The sequence below is a fragment of the Podarcis bocagei genome, assembly GCF_964188305.1.
Source record: "Podarcis bocagei genome assembly, chromosome: 15".
Lineage (NCBI taxonomy): Eukaryota > Metazoa > Chordata > Lepidosauria > Squamata > Lacertidae > Podarcis > Podarcis bocagei.
This window is the reverse complement of record NC_138141.1, coordinates 36,681,738-36,700,948: the sequence shown is the minus strand read 5'-3', so window position 1 is coordinate 36,700,948 and position 19,211 is coordinate 36,681,738. Positions and strand designations below refer to the sequence as shown.

Sequence of the window (19,211 nt, the reverse complement as noted above, 5' to 3'; positions counted from 1 at the left end):
GTGGCCAGCCAGAAGCCTCTTCCAGGAATCCCGCAACAGCAACTCTCCCCTCCTGCAGCCTCCAGTAGCCGGTATTACATAACTGATATTCATAGACATCTACTCTTGCACTCCTTTCATGTTGAAGCATTGCTTTTCTACCTTTCTACTTTCAAAAGCCTCTTCTGTGCCTTTAAGATTACCCTCTCTTGTTCCAAGCAGAGCCTCGGCTCCTTCAAGACCATCCAAATCTATTTTTAGCCAATACCACCAGGATCCCTTCCTGAACGCCAGCGGCCCTTTCAATTACTACAGCTAGGATCCGGTCCAAAACTCTCTTCAGGTGCCTTCAGATTAAGTCAATCTGCCTCCTTTCCCCATAAGGTAAGATTTATATGCTTTTTCTAGTTCTGCTGCAGTGCTTTGCCACCTTTGGGATCGAGCAAGCTGCCTTTCCCCCAGCTGCATTCAGGGGGGAGAACTGTAGTCTATCCCTATTACTCCCCCCCCCATCCTACTGGTGTGCTTCTGGGGGGATATGTTAGCAGTTCATTGATGCAGGTGAACTGGGTGAGTTGACCTCACCTTTTCTAAAACCCACTCCGGGATGCTTTGAAACGAGGTATCGTTTTACAAATGAAATTGGGCACCTGCATCTTTGCAATCCGACTTGTAGCCTCTGTTTATTTGGGTAGAATTTCCCCCCAGTGAAAATGACCACTTTCATTATTGAGATATGTGTTTACTTTTGGTTCCTTGGGAAGCATTTGGACAGGAGTTGTCTTGCTGCTTTTTTAAAACAACATAAGACTGAAATATTGGACGCGGGGAGGACTTGCACATGTAGCATGCTGAGAGCATGTCCCACATAAATAGTTGTTTACATGGAGAGAAGGAGCCTCATGGATAATTATCATGGGATAATTTGGAAATGGAGGGTGGGGGGAGTTGTTATTTAACCTTGATTTTTTGCCCCTTTAAAAAACATCCCATTTGATCTGATTGTTTACTTGAATCAGATGCATCTTCTCCCAGTTGTGGAAACTTTTTCAAGCATGAAGTATTTAAAGCACTTGATCTGGAAAACCACATTCACATCCACACCATACAAGTAAAGCACTACCATACTACTGCAATAATCATGGTTTCTTTCCAAGAATCCTGGGAAGTGTAGTTTGTTAAGGGTTCTAAGGGCTGCTCAGAAACCCCTATTCCCCTCCCAGAACTACAACTCCCAGAGTTCCTTTGTTAAACCACTCTGTAGCTTTGTGAGGGGAATATGGGTCTCCAAACAATTCTCAGTACCCTTAACAAACTACAGTTCCCACGATACTTTGGGGAACCTGTGGCTGTTAAAGTGGTATAGCAGTGATTTAAATGTATGGTGTGAATGTGGTTGCATATATACGCTCTGCACAAGCAGATACCCAAAGGGATATTTAGCATTTAAAGAGCTATTTAAGGTTCACTCAATGACATATGCCCAGTCTAACTTGGTTTCCCTCTCCACCCCTTTATTATGCTAAGCTTCCCCATACCATATCACAGGTGGCTTATGAAGATTCCCTTTAATGTAGGTGCTACTGTTCAGTGAGGGATGTGGGTGGCGCTGTGGGTTAAACCACAGAGCCTAGGGCATGCCGATCAGAAGGTCGGCAGTTCGAATCCCCGTGACGGGGTGAGCTCCCGTTGCTCAGTCCCTGCTCCTGCCAACCTAGCAGTTCAAAAGCACGTCAAAGTGCAAATAGATAAATAGGTACCACTCCAGTGGGAAGGTAAACGGTGTTTCCATGCGCTGCTCTGGGTCTCCAGAAGCAGCTCAGTCAAGCTGGCCAAATGCCCCGGAAGCTGTACGCCGGCTCCCTCAGCCAATAAAGCGAGATGAGCGCCACAACCCCAGAGTCGTCCGCAACTGGACCTAATGGTCAGGGGTCCCTTTGCATTTACTGTTCAGTGAGCTATCTGAATCTGTCTGGGGCGCACAGAATCAGTAGGGCAAACCTCAGGGGGTCAGCCTGCTTGGTAACCTTTCCCAGAAGAGAGCTAACTCCACTGCTGGCTATTTGGATTGGTGGGGTGGAAGGCAGGGAGCCGAATCCAGAACCAGTGAGAGGTAGGACTTCTAGTTTTGATCCCATCCTCCTCCCCCTCCCTGCTGAGATCTAGCAGGGCAACGCTGAGACTAAGAAGAAGCTGACAGCCATGACCACCTCCTGAGCTGGTTGTAAGTAAGAGGGTTGGGAGATAGGTATTGGCTGGTGGCAGATTGGCATTGGTAGAGCAGTGCCCTCACTCACCCTAACAGACCAGCCTCCATAGGTCAACTGCACACTGGAGATGCTTGGCTGAACTGCTTCCCCCACAGGTCTTTATAAGTGGAGGTCAGGGAAGTCAGCACCATGGATAACTCCCAGTGAGCCTTGCTGATTGGAGACCTCCCTCCTATTGTAACTATACAGTGGTACCTCTGGTTAAGTACTTAATTCGTTCTGGAGGTCTGTTCTTAACCTGAAACTGTTCTTAACCTGAAGCACCACTTTAGCTAATGGGGCCTCCTGCTGCCGCCACGCCATTGCTGCACAATTTCTGTTCTCATCCTGAAGCAAAGTTCTTAACCTGAAGCACTATTTCTGGGTTAGCGTAGTCTGTAACCTGAAGCGTATGTAACCTAAATTGTATGTAACCCGAGGTACCACTGTATAGGGATGGATCTGAAGGCAGATCCACACCATGCATGTTTAGGCAAGTCTACCCAGATGTTTATAAAGCTGAGGTCATCTTAATCTTTTTTTTAGTATTTTAACCATTGTATGTTTTAAAGCAGGGTTGTAATTTTCCCCCTTGATTTTACTGTTTTATCTTTTGTCAACCTATCTGAGGTTTCTTACAGCGGTGTGTAAATTTTATGAAATAAATAAACAACACATCTACAGCACATTAAATACTTGTTCAAACCACATGACTTCCCCCCAAAGAATCATGGGAACTGTAGTTTTCCTATAACTGAAATACCGCTCCTAGCACCCTTAGCAAACTACAGTCACCAAGATTTTTTGGAAGGAGCTATGTGCTTTAAAGAGGGACGCGGGTGGCGCTGTGGGTTAAACCACAGAGCCTAGGACTTGGCAATCAGAAGGTCGGCAGTTCGAATTCCCGCAACAGGGTGAGCTCCCGTTGTTTGGTCCCTGCTCCTGCCAGCCTAGCAGTTCGAAAGCACGTCAAAGTGAAAGTAGATAAATAGGTACTGCTCTGGCGGGAAGGTAAACGGCGTTTCTGTGCACTGCTCTGGTTTGCCAGAAGCGGCTTAGTCATGCTGGCCACATGACCCGGAAGCTGTACGCCTGCTCCCTTGGCCAATAAAGCGAGATGAGTGCCGCAACTCCAGAGTTGGCCACGACTGGACCTAATGGTCAGGGGTCCCTTTACCTTTACTATGTGCTTTAAATGTTCATTGAATATGTTTTAAATGTATAGTGTGGATGGATCTGACCTTGGCTGAAAGCTAAATCTGAAGCCTTCTCAGGAGTGAAAGAAGCAAAGTGTGGATGAGAGCCACATACTGTGGCCTTTCTCTAGGAACCCGCCTCCCCAGCACAAAATGGGAAAATCTAAATAGCGTTGGAGGCATAACTTTTCATTAGTACCACAGAATAGAAATAAAAGGTTGAACTCCCCCTCCCACCTGCTGTGACCTCAATAACCATCGGACCCCCAGGGAGAGATATTTGCATTTCAAACTAATGTGTATGTTAAATACAAAGATGCATCTAAAGTCACTTCTAACTTGATCAAGTAAGTTAATGTTTCTTGGTCTGTTCGTTAATGAACTCCCTTTCTTGATTAAGCCCTGAAGCCAGTTTTGTCTTTTCTTCCTGCTTTCTCAACCACGTATAGGAAACATTTGACCCTCCAGGTGCTTCTGAACTGCATCTCCTACCATCCCTAGCCACTGACCATTCTTGCTGAGGCTGGTGGGTGTTGTAGATCAGCAACGCCTGTAGGGTTACACCTGCTCTATCCCAAAGATCCTAAGCTTCCACACATAGCTCCTGTTCATTGAGTTCTCATTTTCTGAACCATTTCTACCAGATGTATAGCTATTTGTCCTGCAGTGGGAAGTGGTTCCCTAGTACCAGACTAATACCCCAATTCTCTCTTGTACCAGATAGAAACGCTTACAGGACACTGGAATCAATTTCAGATGTGTATCAGATACACAGCTTCTTGAGCAAACATGGTAACAGTTCCCACCAGTTATATTATAACTGAAGTGTCTGAATGTCTTCAAGGGCAGCCCATATATAATGCATTACAACCATCTAGCAGGATGAATACCAGGGTTTGGATAACTGGAGTTTGGGCTACCTGACCAGAAAGGGGACAAAGCTAGAGTAGATATATATGTTACACTTTCAGGTGCCATAGGACTGTTGGCTAAATATCCAACTCTTAACCAAGGAATACTTCTAGGCTAGCTTCATCTATTAGCAAATGCAAATTAAAACAGAGTTTAAAAGTCAAAGAGTGTCTTTATCAACTAGTCCAATTAGTGTTGTTATGAGCAGTTCCTAAATTCAGGGATTTACCAGGAAATGTTCAAGTTGCTCAATCAGCAATTTCATCACCCTTAATAGGATAATCGCTTTCCTTGAGTGATAGGATAATCTCTCTCTAGCAGATTGTACCTCCAGACAAAGATAAACTGTGATTAAACAGTCAAAAGACCTTGTCTATTTGATGCAAACTTGTAGCATCCTGTAAACCTTTCAAGCGAAGGAAAATAGAAGCTTTTGACCTTATGTTAGACTCAGCCCAGCCAAGTCAGGAGGTCATAGGTCTTTGATATCAGAGGTAAGCTGCATTCACCATGGCGGTTTGTTCCATTTTCTGATGTTTTGCCAACTGTTAGTATGCGAGCCCCTTTGCGGCTCGGGTGGCGGTTAGGCATTGGATTCATGTGTTGTGCTGTGTCAAGGGCTAGGTGTGGCCGTCGCCTATGCTATCTACCGTGGGTTATTCCGTTAAAGGAATCTGGCGGTCATGTATTCCGTCCGATGCCTGCTTGGCGGGAGGCCATGGCATGACCCTCGGTGACATCAGGGGGTGAGCCTATAGTTGGATGAGCATCAACAGGCTCCACCTACTGTTGAATAAACCCACCACCTATAGTCATCCAATGCCTAAGCCAATACCTTTTCACTGCTGTAATCAATAAAGTTGTGGCCTTTTCTTGCCCATTAACCTTATATCACGTGCCCTTGTGTATTTATTTCACATAGCGGGGTCGGGCCCTCGATCCACAACATAAATACCATTTCTGGAAATATAACAGAGTATAGCTCAAAGTTAGTGCTTATTTCAGTCTTATTTGCAAATTAGCTCTTTTATGGAAGCAAACTCAGAAATGACCATTCAGTTTTTTCAGTGTTTCACTATATTTCTGGAAGTGGCCATTGTTATTATTATTATTATTATTATTATTATTATTATTATTATTACAATGGTACCTTGGGTTACATATGCTTAGGTTACATACGCTTCAGTTACAGACTACGCTAACCCAGAAATAGTGCTTCAGGTTAAGAACTTTGCTTCAGGATGAGAACAGAAATCATGCAGCAGCAGCGGGAGGCCCTATTAGCTAAAGTGGTGCTTCAGGTTAAGAACAGTTTCAGGTTAAGAATGGACCTCCGGAACAAATTAAGTACTTAACCCGAGGTACCACTGTATTATTATTATTATTATTATTATTATTATTATTATTATTATTATTATTATTATACCCCAGCCATTCTAGGTGTCTTCCAACACATATAAAAACATAATAAAATTTCAAGCATTAAAAACCTCCTGATATAGGGCTGCCTTCAGATGTCTTCTACAAGTTGTGTAGTGTAAAAGTTATGCCTTCAGGAAATGGAGTTATGGCTATGCAGCCTACCCCTCCCTCTTCCCAGGCCAAGGTGAATAGGAAGGCCTTGCTGCATCACCATCCCCTGGACTCCCATAGCACCAAGTAGATGAGGCAGTTTTGCCTCAAAGGTGGCCCCTATCCAGCTCCAGAACCTCAGTAGCAAGCTTTGGTACCAACTCATCACCTTGAAAGATGCTAAAGGGGAATCAGTGGGCTGAAACAAAACTGTTCCCCTTCCTGCACCTAATCGCCCACTGTGGCCAAATTAAAGACCAAATTAAGTAACATGGTGGACCATCTAGTGCAGGCATGGCCAAACCTGCCCTCTAGATGTTTTGGGACTACAATTCCCATCATCCCTGACCAACTGGTCCTGTTAGCTAGGGTGATTGGAGTTGTAGTCCCCAAACATCTGGAGGGCCAAGTTTGGCCATGCCTGATCTAGTGCCACCAAGCAGCTATTTAGCATGGAGTAGGAGACATGGGACATGGGTGGCGCTGTGGGTTAAACCAGAAGTTTGGCGGTTTGAATCCCCACGATGGGATGAGCTCCCGTTGCTTGGTCCCAGCTCCTGCCAACCTAGCAGTTTGAAAGCATGTCAAAGTGCAAGTAGATAAATAGGTACCACTCCTGCGGGAAGGTAAATGGCGTTTCCGTGCACTGCTCTGGTTCGCCAGAAGTGGCTTAGTCATGCTGGCCACATGACCCAGAAGCTGTACTCTGGCTCCCTCAGCCAATAAAGTGAGATGAGCGCCGCAACCCCAGAGTTGGTCACGACTGGATCAAATGGTCAAGGGTCCCTTTACCTTTACCTAGGAGACAAAATCAACCCACAAGCCAAAACATGTGTTATCCAAACATTCCTACTCAGGCCGTAAGTGAGCAAATAAATCACACTGAGAGACAGGGAGTGTAGGTGCTGCTGCAAAGAGAAGTGAGTGGGAGGTGGTTGGCCAGCCCTTAAATAGGAGGCTGCCTCTTTTGGTCATTGAGCTACAAATGCACCCTGCCAGCCAGTAACAAGGTGGAATGAATGGCAGAACAGGGCTGTTGAAAATATTATGAGCAGGACAAAGTTACATTATGAACCAAGTAATTGCAACATTACTCTTCTGCTCTTTTCTGTTGCTAGGAATGGGATTTATGCATCGTACACACATTGCTTTTCTTCTCCTCTCCTCCCTAATGGGGCAAACCTTGCAATGTATGAATCATGTGTACTGCGCTGTTCTTATTTACATTTATTCATCACTTACTACATAAAATGCCTTGAAGAGACTGACAGTAGTAAAACAAGAACAAGGACATACAAATGCAAAGGTTGAAAACAACACTACTTGAATAAAATGGCATTATTTATGAAAAGTGCTTATCTGGCGATATCATAAGAAGGGACAACAGCCTAGGGTGTCATTTTGTCATGTAGGTGGTGTGTGTGTGTATATTTTATTAATTGATATTAATAATAATAATAATACCATATGATCCCAATTAAAAACTAAATGTTGCCTCTTCACCCAGGTCTTAAAGGTTGATAATGATGGTACCAGGTGTAATACGTTTTGGTTCTCATTTCTCAGAAGAAGCCACTTCACTGTAGTTCAAATGAAAATTGTCTCCCGAGCGGCCGTTCCCTACCTGGAGGCCCACTGCTGGAATTCTTTCTAGGATGGCTATGCGTAAAACACTCCCAGACCCTTACAGACGCTACCTTCCCCTCAGGTAGACAGAACCTTGTCTGCCCATATAAAATCCCAATCTCTGAGACAATTTACAATCTGATCCCACTGACAGATAAACCCTATCCGAGTCCACTCAGATAGTGAGAGGCTATTTCTGCCTACTCAAGACAGAAAGTCTCTAAATGTATTCCCTGGTCCCAGTCTAACCCAAAGAAAATCCAGGCTTGCTCTCTCCAAAATGGTCCCTATCTGGCCATTAACTGTCAGCATCTAAGTTCCACTTTCTCTCTCCTGAATGGCTGATCAACACACCACCTTCCTCTGGTTCCTGGGTCACCAGGAGGCAGACCAGGAGGCATCACAGAAACCTCTTTCAGAAAGAAGAATGGGAAGTCGGATGAATTCCCCAAAGTTCTCGATTAGAGGGTAACAGCTGCACAAACAGTTAATCTTTCCTCTGTAGCCTGTGACTTGAATTGGTGTAATTTCACATTTGTTAATGGAAAACTCTGTTGGGAGACATTAGCTACAGTTCCATCGGAATGATGGGATTTTCTTTGATGAAATGTACATTTGGGATTAGCAGAAGGCGATTTTTAAAAGGGGTTTAAGTTTTAAGTAGAAACAGACAAGCATGTTCCTTAAGAAAATCCCAATCAAACATCATCTAAACTCACAGTTATGTATGGTATTGGGTTAATCTTGAAAAGAAGGGGTCAAATACTCTATTAAATATTGGTCTGTAACACCGTGCAGTTACAGTCCTTTGAAATTCTTCCAAAATAAAGACCCATCTCTTCTAATATACATTGTTTTTTCACAGCCAGCCAGTTTTGAGGCACTAAAATGCTAGAGATGTGGTCTAGACCAGGCTTCCTCAACCTTAGCCCTCCAGATGTTTTTGGCCTTCAACTCCCATGATCCCTAGCTAGCAGGACCAGTGGTCAGGGATGATGGGAACTGTAGTATCAAAACATCTGGAGAGCTGCGGTTGAGGAAGCCTGGTCTAGACCAGCGGCAGCCTATGTGATGCCCTCAAGATGTTGTTGGACTACAACTTCCATTAACCCTATCTGACACAGCTAATGATCCAGGAAAAATGGATGTCGTAGTCCATCAACATTTGGAGAGCACCTTATTGGTTACCCCTTCTCTAGATTATTCCTGTTGATAAATCTAAAGGTGTCCTGCCATTTCCTCTTAAGAAGTCATTGATAAATTTGCCTTTGTATGAAAGACATCTCATCAGGTGCAGCCCATAGTTAACTATGAGAGGCATTCTGTGCATTGCAGTGTTTTACTGCTTTGATCTTTTGAACTGCTCATACCTGATTTATTGGTAAATGGATAGTTACAATCTAATTTTCATACAAATGTTTATTGTATTTGTACAACCCTTTAATCATGCTGTCAATGAAACAGTGTGTCCTCAGGTAACAGCTTCTCATTAATGCACACATTAAATAGATTTATTTCTATCATCCCTGTAACAGTGCATCAGTGCTCTCAACCTTATGCTGCAGATGGAGGGACATAGCTTAGTGGTAGGGCTCATAGAATCATAGAATTTTAGATTTGGAAGGGAACATGAGGGTCATCTAGACCAGTGTTTCCCAACCTTGGGTCTCCAGCTGTTTTCGGACTACATTTCCCATCATTCCTGAGCACTGGTCTTGCTAGCTAGGGATGGTGGGAGTTGTAGTCTAAAAAGAGCTGGAGGCCCAAGATTGGGAAACACTGATCTAGACCAATGCCCTGCAAAGCAGGGATTTTTTTTGCCCGAAGTGGGGCTCAAACCCATGATGTTGACATTAGGAATGCCATGCTCTACCAACTGAGCTAACCCAGATATCATGCTTTGTAAGCAGAAGGTCTCAGTTCCACTTCCTGGTATTTCAAGAGACAAATTCAATATCTGCACATTTCTAGCCATGAACTGGGCTTTCTATCTGCACCTCCCAAACCAGTGTTCCACCTTTGTTCTTCCACAATGTTCCAATAAAGTTCTCAGCTGAAGAACTGCAACAAGAGGCATTTAAAAATGTGTGTTTTGCGAGGCAATGGCCACATTCATACCATGAAATTAAAACATTATTGGACTACTTTAACACTGATGGCTTTTCTAAAATAATCCTGGTGTTATAAGAAAAAACTGCTCCTTTTTCCCTTATGGGGTATCCAAGAGCCCATATAGAGTCCTTAAGTAGGTTCTCTATGGGTAGGAGAAAATGACAGAGGCCAACCAGAGAATATTGAGAAGCAAAGCAGCTAGTGAGCATGATCTTTATTAAACTGTTGCAATAGGGTCCCCCGCTTACCCCACACAGAGAGGGAGGAGAGTAACCTAGAACAATGGTGTGCAAGCTCTTATATAGACTTTTGAAAATTACCTCCCCTGTAGCTCAAGACTACCCCCCAAACATCATGCATACATCACTGAAGGGGCAGTCTACCGCAGAAAACCTTTCTGCCAGGATACCTGATAATGGTCACTGGTTGCTTTTACCTGGGCATCCTGGCCATTCTTTTGTGATGGTAAATACTCAGTTCCTGAATCCAGGTCACAGGCTCACCCTATTCGTACACAGATACACCCTTAAAACAGGATTTGTGAGCAAAGAGACAATGGGAAGGCTTTCCCATTTCCTTACTCCTTGCAGAGAAACATTTGAGGTCAATTTGGGAGAGTCAAAATGGTTTCAGGATTGCTCTCCTGTACCATTTCAGACATGTTTACCTTGTAAATTTATGAACATATGATTTTTATATATGAGACCTTAGAATTCCTATAACACTGGGAGCTGTAGTTAGCTAAGGGTGCTGAGAGTTGTTAGGAGACCCCTGTTCCCCTCACAGGGCTACAATTCTTAGAGTAGTTCAACAATCAATCCCTCTTTCCAGGAACCTCGGGGAATTGTAGCTCTGTGAGACGAATAGGGGCTTCCTAACAACTCTCAGCTTCCTTCACAAACGGTTTCTCTGAGTTTCCCCCCACCCTGGAAACCATCATGCCTAGTTTGGCAGTATCTCAAGAGGATGCCAAATATATGTTTTTAAAAATGGTAATATAATGCTATTTTCCTGGGTGCTTTTCTGGGCATTGTACATACATATTGCTGTGATGAGCCTAAATTGATTCCTTCCTGCTCCTGCAACATTTCTCTGTAGTTTAATGGACTTACTGAGTGGGCCATAAAATATAATGTGAAAAATCTAAATGAAATATATAGCATCAGGGAGGGAATGGCAAATATAGTTATAATGATATTAAAACCTTGAGCACATTGAGGTTTATTTCTGTGATTTAATATTCTCCATTTAAAAGGAAGGCTTTTGTTGCATTAGTGTTTCAGATAATGTTGTCGGCCTCCGAAAATCCCAATGAAGTTAGGTTTATGAATCAGTGGCCGTCGGACAGCCAAAGCTTTCATTTGTTTTCTGTTATACTGTCCAGTATATTCCCACCTGGTGACATAACCATGTCAGCAGCTCTCAGTAACAAATCATGGAGGTTAGAACATAAGAACAGAACTGAAGATTGTACGTGTGAGAACCAAATTAACAGATCCAGTCATCCTTGTCAATGGATATCAGTGGCTGCTAGCTGCAATGGCTATGCTCTCCCTCCAGAATGCTTCTGAAAATATTTGTGGAAGCCAAGGGAAGGGAGAGAGCTCTTTTGCTCAGGTAGGTCCTACTTGCAGATTTCCCACAGTGGTTGGCCACTGGGAGAACAGGACGTTGGACAAGGTGGGCCATTGGCCTGACCCAGCAGCTTCTTCTTATGTTCTTATTCCCATTCCTGCATATAGTCTAGAGGACAAACACATTTAAAGAGGACCATCATTGATACCTGGCATGGCAGCCTCTGGAGTTCAGAAAGGTTCTAGCATGGTCTAAGCTTGAAATGGGCTCCATGCATATATGAAAAGTTCAAAGAGCATCCACGTGCGACATCTTTGTCCTTTGGGAAAGAAAACATGAATGTTATTTTTCTTTACAGTGGTACCTCTGGTTAAGAACTTGATTCGTTCTGGAGGTCCGTTCTTAACCTGGAACTGTTCTTGACCTGAGATACCACTTTAGCTAATGGGGCCTCCTGCTGCCACTGCGCCACCTCCACACAATTTCCGTTCTCATCCTGAAGCAAAGTTCTTAACCTGAGGTACTATTTCTGGGTTAGCAGAGTCTGTAACCTGAAGCGTCAGTAACCAGAGGTACCCACTGTATTTCTTTATTTCATAGCTCAGTTGGTAAAGCATGAGACTCTTAATCACAGGATCATGGGTTCGAACCTCACCTTTGGCAAAAAATAAATTCCTGCATTGCAAAAGATTGGACTAGATGACCCATGTGGTCCCTTCCAACTTCACAATTATATAATTCCATGATAATTCTATGATTTATTTCAACTTATGTTACATTGCATACAACTATTTACTTCCAGGTTCTCTGGGGTTGCACAAAATTTCTTTCAATAATTGTGCTGCATTTGTTGCTCTTCCTGTGCAGAGTAGACCCAATGAAAATAAGGAAGACGAGTAACTTGGGTCCATTAATTTCAGTCCGTCTGAACTTAGTAAGCTAGAATCGCTTGTTCGTAGCTTTTTAGAAAACCTCAATAAAAAAATGATTCAAAAGGAAAATACATGCCTAGTTAGGCTACCTGAAAGGTTTAGCTGCTGCTGAAAACATTGCCGTGAACACACCATATAAAAAGCATATTGGTACTACTGGCTATTTTATTTGCAATGCCTCTGTTCATGTTGACTTTTCTTCAACCGCTTGCACTGCAGACTGAGTTGATAAACCCAAGATCTCATTTCTGGTTAGCCACAGCTGGTTCAGATCCTATCAGTACATACACTCTCATGTATAAATCCACAAATGCCAACGGGGGCATTAAAAATTTATGCCCACTTGAGAGCGGCCAACTGCCTTGTAGATTCTTGAAAAGAAAGCAATCCAATCCAATGGGAATTGAAGGTTCAAGTCTCCAGGTTTATTCCGTCTCTGCCAGCACTGCAACTTGGTCCTCATTTTGCTGGGAGAAAAAGAAATACTTCTTCATGTTTCTAGAGCAGTATTTTTATATTAATGAGCAAAATGCAGCCGTGCGGATGTCATTATAAGCAACATTGCTGTATCTCAAACCACAGTAATCTAGAAAATAGTTCAAGACAGACGCATTGAGATGATGGAAAACTGATCCTGTAATAAATTGACGAGTGTGGGTGTAGCTTAGGTGCCAGAATGGCTACTAATTGGTTTAAATGTATAAAAACTATTATAAAGTAATTGCACTTAAAAGGCAAAATAAAACAATTCCATCATTGCATTAAAACATCCGTAATTAAAAGGTACAATAAAACAAACCGGTAAAAATCATAAAAATTAAAACAGTTTAAAACCCAAAGCAATTAAATCAGGAAATCCAAATTCAGGAGAATGCTTGCTTTAATATACAGTGGTGCCCCGCAAGACGAACGCCTCGCAAGACGGAAAACCCGCTAGACGAAAGGGTTTTCCGTTTTGGAGGCGCTTCGCAAAACGAATTTCCCTATGGGCTTGCTTCGCAAGACGAAAGCCCATAGGGAAATCTCCGGGACAGCGGGGAAGCGCAGCGCGTCTTCCCCACTGTCCTCGGACCTCCTCCGAAGCCTGGCGGGGGGGGGGCGGAGAGGTTTTTTAAAAACCCCAGGACAGCGGAGGACTTCTCCGCTGTCCGGGGCGATTTTAAAATGCTGGCGGGCATTTTAAAATCGCCCCGGACAGCAGAGAAGTCCCCCACTGTCCCGAGGTTTTTTTAAATGCTGGCATCTTCCCCGCTGTCCCCGGACCTCTTTTGAAGCAAGGGGCGGCAACGCGGAGAAGCGATCTTCTCCCCTCCGCCCCTTGCTTCAAAAGAGGGGACAGAGGGGAAGGCGCGCGTCTTCCCCTTTCTCCCTGGACCCCTTTTGAAGCAAGGGGCGGCAACGCGGAGAAGCGATCTTCTCCCCTCCGTCCCTTGCTTCAAAAGAGGGGACAGAGGGGAAGGCGCGCGTCTTCCCCTTTCTCCCCGGACCCCTTTTGAAGCAAGGGGCGGCAACGCGGAGAAGCGATCTTCTCCCCTCCGCCCCTTGCTTCAAAAGAGGGGACAGAGGGGAAGGCGCACGTCTTCCCCTTTCTCCCCGGACCCCTTTTGAAGCAAGGGGCGGCAACGCGGAGAAGCGATCTTCTCCCCTCCGTCCCTTGCTTCAAAAGAGGGGACAGGGGGGAAGGCGCGCGTCTTCCCCTCTGCCCCTCGGAGATTGCGGGGCAGGCAACGGGGAGAAGCAATCTTCTCCCCACTGCCCCTTGCTTTAAAACAGGTCCGGGGACAGAGGGGAAGGCACGCGTCTTCCCCTTTCTCCCCGGACCCCTTTTGAAGCAAGGGGCGGCAACGCGGAGAAGCGATCTTCTCCCCTCCGCCCCTTGCTTCAAAAGAGGGGACAGAGGGGAAGGCGCACGTCTTCCCCTTTCTCCCCGGACCCCTTTTGAAGCAAGGGGTGGCAACGCGGAGAAGCGATCTTCTCCCCTCTGCCCCTTGCTTCAAAACAGGTCCGGGAACACCTCCCGCCGCCGCCCGGCTTCGGAAGGCTCCTCCGAAGCCGGGCGGCGGGGCAGGAACACCTTCTGAAGGCCGGCGGGGGGGGGCAAAAGTCTTTGTTCCCCCCTGCCTGCCTTCCCAGGGGCTTTTACATCGCCCCGGACAGCAGAGAAGTCCTCCGCTGTCCTGGGCGATTTTAAAATGCCGCCCGCCAGCATTTTAAGATCGCCCCGGACAGCGGAGAAGTCCTCCGCTGTCCCGGGGTTTTTTAAAATGCTGGGGGTGGGAAGAAAAGCCCTTGTCCCCCCCCCAGCCTTCAGAAGAGGTCGGGGGACAGACTGTCCCCGGACCTGATCTGAAGGCGGTTTCCATAGGAACACATTAATTGATTTTCAATGCATTCCTATGGGAAACCGTGCATCGCAAGACGAAAAACTCGCAAGACGAAGAGACTTGCGGAATGAATTAATTTCGTCTTGCGAGGCACCACTGTATTGTTTTCTGAAACACTCCCCTCCCCCAATATAGGCTCTCTTTTTTGTTGCAAAATTCAGATAACTGCACATTTCAAATGATGACAGTGTTTCAGTTCCCACTTCAGGGAGTGCAAATCTGAGAGATTCACCTTGAAATGCAAACTGAATTGAATGTGTCACCTACCCCTACTTGAACTTGACCCTGTCCCTTTGCTTCCTTTGGAATGAATGTGAGATCTCATTCCAATTGCTGGAAGCCTCAGGACATGAATGTGCTCCTGTGCTCAGATCCTGCTCAGAGGCTTCACACATGTATCTGGTTGGCTACTGCGAGAACATGGTGCTGGACTAGATGGGTGATTGGCCTGATTCATTAAGGCTCTCTTTATATCTTTATGTTCTGCCCTCCTTTGGCATGTTTTGAATACTGTTTTCTGCTCTCCTTCAGTTGAAAATCTGCTGATTAAACCAAGGCCTAGCAGTGGGGGTTTATGAACTGAGATGAAATTGAGTTTTGACTTGGCATTCGCAGCCTACACCATTTATAACTGAGAGGTTGGCAGAACGGTTACACTGCAGGCTAAGAGATGGGATACAGTCTTTCAGGCTTGCCATTGTAGATGATAGTTTCTCAGAACAATGAATCTGCCCGAGGTATTAGAATCCTGAACTTTATTCACTCCTGGACTGCTGCCATTTGAGAATTCATTTCTCATCTCCCAACCAGAAGCGATATCAAACATCTAAGATGTTTATAGGCCCAGTCATAAAAAGAGTGAGACTGACTACTTACATAGTGCCAAAACAAGGAAATGCAACCGAAAGGACACAGATTTGCATAAAATCCCCATGTGCTAATTTATAGGTATAAATGTAATCTTAGAAAAAAATAATATAATTTAAATGTAAACACAGAGGCCCCTCCCAGTTGTTTGTTTGTCTGATGAGCGTGTTCTCCAATGTACCTTTGATGCAGTAATAGTGTGTTAATGAAAGATTTTTACTGCACTTACAGACCCTCCAAGTGTCCCTATTTTCCAGGAACAGTCCCGAATTTACAGAAGCCATGCTGGTTTCTGATTTGATCCTTGAATGTCCCTCTTTTCCTTAGGACGTCCCTATTTTCATTGGAGGGTGTGGAGTTATGCGACCCCCTGAGCCAAGGAGATAAGTAGCTATGCAACTTTTGGAAGACATTTGAAGGCAGCCCTGTATAGGGATGTTTGTTCCAATGTGTAACACTTTATTATGTTTTTGTATGCTAGAAGCTGCCTAGAGTGGCTGGGGCAACCCAGTCATAATAATAATAATAATAATAATAATAATAATAATAATAATAATAATAATAATAATAATAATAATAATAATAAAAATAATAAAAATAATAATTGAATAGGACATGCCTATTTTCATCAGAGAAACATTGGAGAGTATGGACTTAAATATGTCTCTCCATTATAAATTCATTGTGCAGACAGGAAGTCTCTTGCTTCTATCAACCTGCTGCAAGACAATCTTGGATCCTTTGCACCTGAAAATCAGAGCTGACATTGCTAATGATTAATAAATAAATAAGAGGACAAAGAGACTTGGACAGAAGGGGAAAACAAGCACATCCAGACATTCTTAGATCATGCTTCATTAGAGTAGTATCCAATGCAAATCCATTCTACTCTGAGCCCATAACATTCAGACAGTAAAATATATACAGTGGTACCTCGGTTTAAGAACGGTCCAGTTTAAGAATGATTTGGTTTACAAACTCCGCAAAACTGGAAATAGTGTCTTGGTTTAAAAACTTTACCTCGGTCGAAGAACAGAATCTGAATGGTGGAAGGGCACCGGTGGCAGGAGGCCTCATTAGGGAAAGTGTGCCTCGGTTTAAGAATGGTTTCAGTTTAAGACCAGACTTCCGGAATGGATTAAGCTCGTAAACCGAGGTACCACTGTATTTTTTTACCACTGTGGTTTTTATAGTTATCTTTTTTAAAAAGAAAGAAAGAAAGAACACAATATGATTCTGATAAGGAAACCAGTCCCAGCTGTCTGAGCTGAAAACGGAATGACTTTGGATGAATTTCTGCTCATTTATTTGTTCATTTACAGCTGCAATGATTGTAAAATATCTGATTTGTGAAAGGGAACGGAAAGATATACAAGGGGGAAGATACAATAACTACTTTCCTAGTATAGTGGTATACCTCGAGTTACAAATGCCTCAGGTTACAAACGCTTCAGCTTACAAACTCTGCTAACCTGGAAGAGTTACCGCAAGCTGAGAACTTTGCCCCAGGGTGAGAACAGAATTTGTGTGCCGGCAGCGCTGCGGCAGCAAGAGGCCCCATTAGCGAAAGCACACCTCTAGTTAAGAACAGTTTCAGGTTAAGAACGGACCTCCAGAACGAATTAAGTTCATAACTAGAGGTACCACTGTACCTTCTTTCTTCAGTGTTACAGGCCTGCTTCGAAAAAGCAGATTGCTGTGCTATATATACACACACAAACACAAATGGAGGGGAAAGGAGGTGATCTTATTATAAACTTGGGCATGCATCTCGCAGTTAACAAACTACTTTTTCCATCCCCGCTGCAGAAATGCAGCCTCTTCTTTGCTCGTCAGCATCTTTGCTTACTGTGCTTTACACTCCGTATTATTGATTTACAATTTGTTGCTCGCTGCCGCTGAGTAAACTACTACCGTTGCTTTTACTACTCGCGTTACTGACTCACCCCCCTCGGCAGGATTGGATTTTGGAGGCTCGGCGGGCTGAGGTGCCAGGAGATGGCTCTTCGGGGAGATGTTGTAGCAAATTGGGAGTTTAGCTCTTTAAATGGTATCAGTTACTTAAAAAAAAGGAGACAGGCAGCCTCCGGATTCTTTTAATTAAGCTTGTCCTATATTCTGTCTTTGCAAGTTGCTGCACTCATTCTGGCTCCTTCGGAACAGTTTAACCAACCACAGCCATCACACCATGGATTATGAAAGAGGCTTCCTCAACATCCTGACTAGGTAAGATATCTTTCTAAAATCTGGGGAGGTGGGGGCTTTGCAGCTGACATATATCCATGTGTGTGCAGATGGGGGGCAGGCAAGGAAGGTTGATATTCCCCCCCCCCTGCGTATCTTATTCCTTTTCCTTGTATTATGCTTCTGCCTTTGCTCTCAAGATAGAAAATGTGAAAACTTGGCTCTCCCCCCTTCCTCCTTCTCGTCCAGTGATTGAGAGAAGAAGGTATGTTGCCTCTTGATTTGTAACCTGAGGGACGTAACTTTCTGCTGGGGAGAGCAACATTTGAATTCGGTTTCATGCTGTGGTTCCACTTGGCCTGAGACCTGTCACTCATGGTAGGAGGTGATGAAGCTGTGATGATTACCCATTTGGTGTTCTGAGAGAGCACACCTTGCGAGATGAGATCAAAGGGAGATGTGTGCCAGCACTAGAGATCTACAGCAGGGACCAGCCAGGTCAAAAGGGGAAATTCAGCAGCCGGCTATCTCACCATTTACCTCACAGGCATCATGCGATTGGTGGTGTATCATCCCAGAATATGAAAGCCCAATTTTAAAAACATGCATACCCCATCATTCCTAACCTATCCCCTATGCAGCTAATCCTTTTTTAAAAAAAGCCAAATAAGTGACCATCACCATACTTTTGATAAATGAAATCCATTGCAATTTTCAGTCTTGTGGTTTTTTTCTTTTCTTTGGACAGGCATAAAACTATATAAATTTGCTATATTCAACCCCCGTGCCCCAATTCATCAATTAATTGGGGTCTTACTATGAAGAATTTTTCATAAATCTAACACGGCAGCAGTAAAATTTTCTGCATTTTCTGTAGGGGTGTTTTATACAGTATAGTCACTGCTGCAAAGTAGTAATGGATGTGTTTATAAATTGCCTCTTAGTCGTTGCACTGTGTCAGAAGAGCATTTAACCACATCGGCCAATGGATTATTATTCTTTTCCTCCAAGAGCCCTGTTCTCAGCAGAGACATATCACTATGGAAGAATATTGTGGGCACTTCCAGATGATCTGTTCATCGAACATTCATCCTGATTTGTTTGCAGGAAGATTAGACAACGATGCTCACTATTTAATGAGCATTCTGTTTGATTTGTTTTCGGGAGGGTTAGATGCCATCGTGTCGAAGCAAGTGTTTCTTATCCTACAATTTCCAGGGCAAATTTTCTGTTGCAGAAAGCAAGATATTTTGGGAAAGCGGGTTTGTTGCATTAGACCTTCCAATCAACTGGAATTTCACAACCTGAATCTTCCAGTAGGTCGGTGATTCTCACTCGAAAATAGTGACAGTCTAGAAGTGCCCTGTATAACATGGTTTATGTGTTCCATTGCCCTGAATATAGCCTGCCTTGGGAAACACATGACAAAGGGCAGACCATAAACAAATACAAATAAATAAATAAATTGAAATAAATAAATAAATATTAATTCTTAGTTCCCTACAGCTGAACTGTTCTTAAATTATGCATTGATTGGCACTCCCTCATTTCTATCTCATAGTTGTCCATTAACATTCTTGTATCTTAATGAGCTTCTCGTTGTCTTTGCACTGGGAATTTCTA

The 19,211-nt window shown here is 43.9% G+C and overlaps 1 protein-coding gene across 1 annotated transcript in view; it reads left to right on the top strand.

Moving 5' to 3' along the window:
- The first annotated feature begins 215 nt into the window (after window positions 1-215).
- Window positions 216-19,211, top strand: part of CALN1 (calneuron 1) — a 151,778-nt gene continuing 132,782 nt past the window's right edge. Inside the window, exons 1-2 of the mRNA XM_081173197.1 lie at window positions 216-363; window positions 17,536-17,630. The gene's annotated coding sequence lies outside the window, so the exon portion shown is untranslated. The remainder of the gene's footprint in view (window positions 364-17,535; window positions 17,631-19,211) is intronic.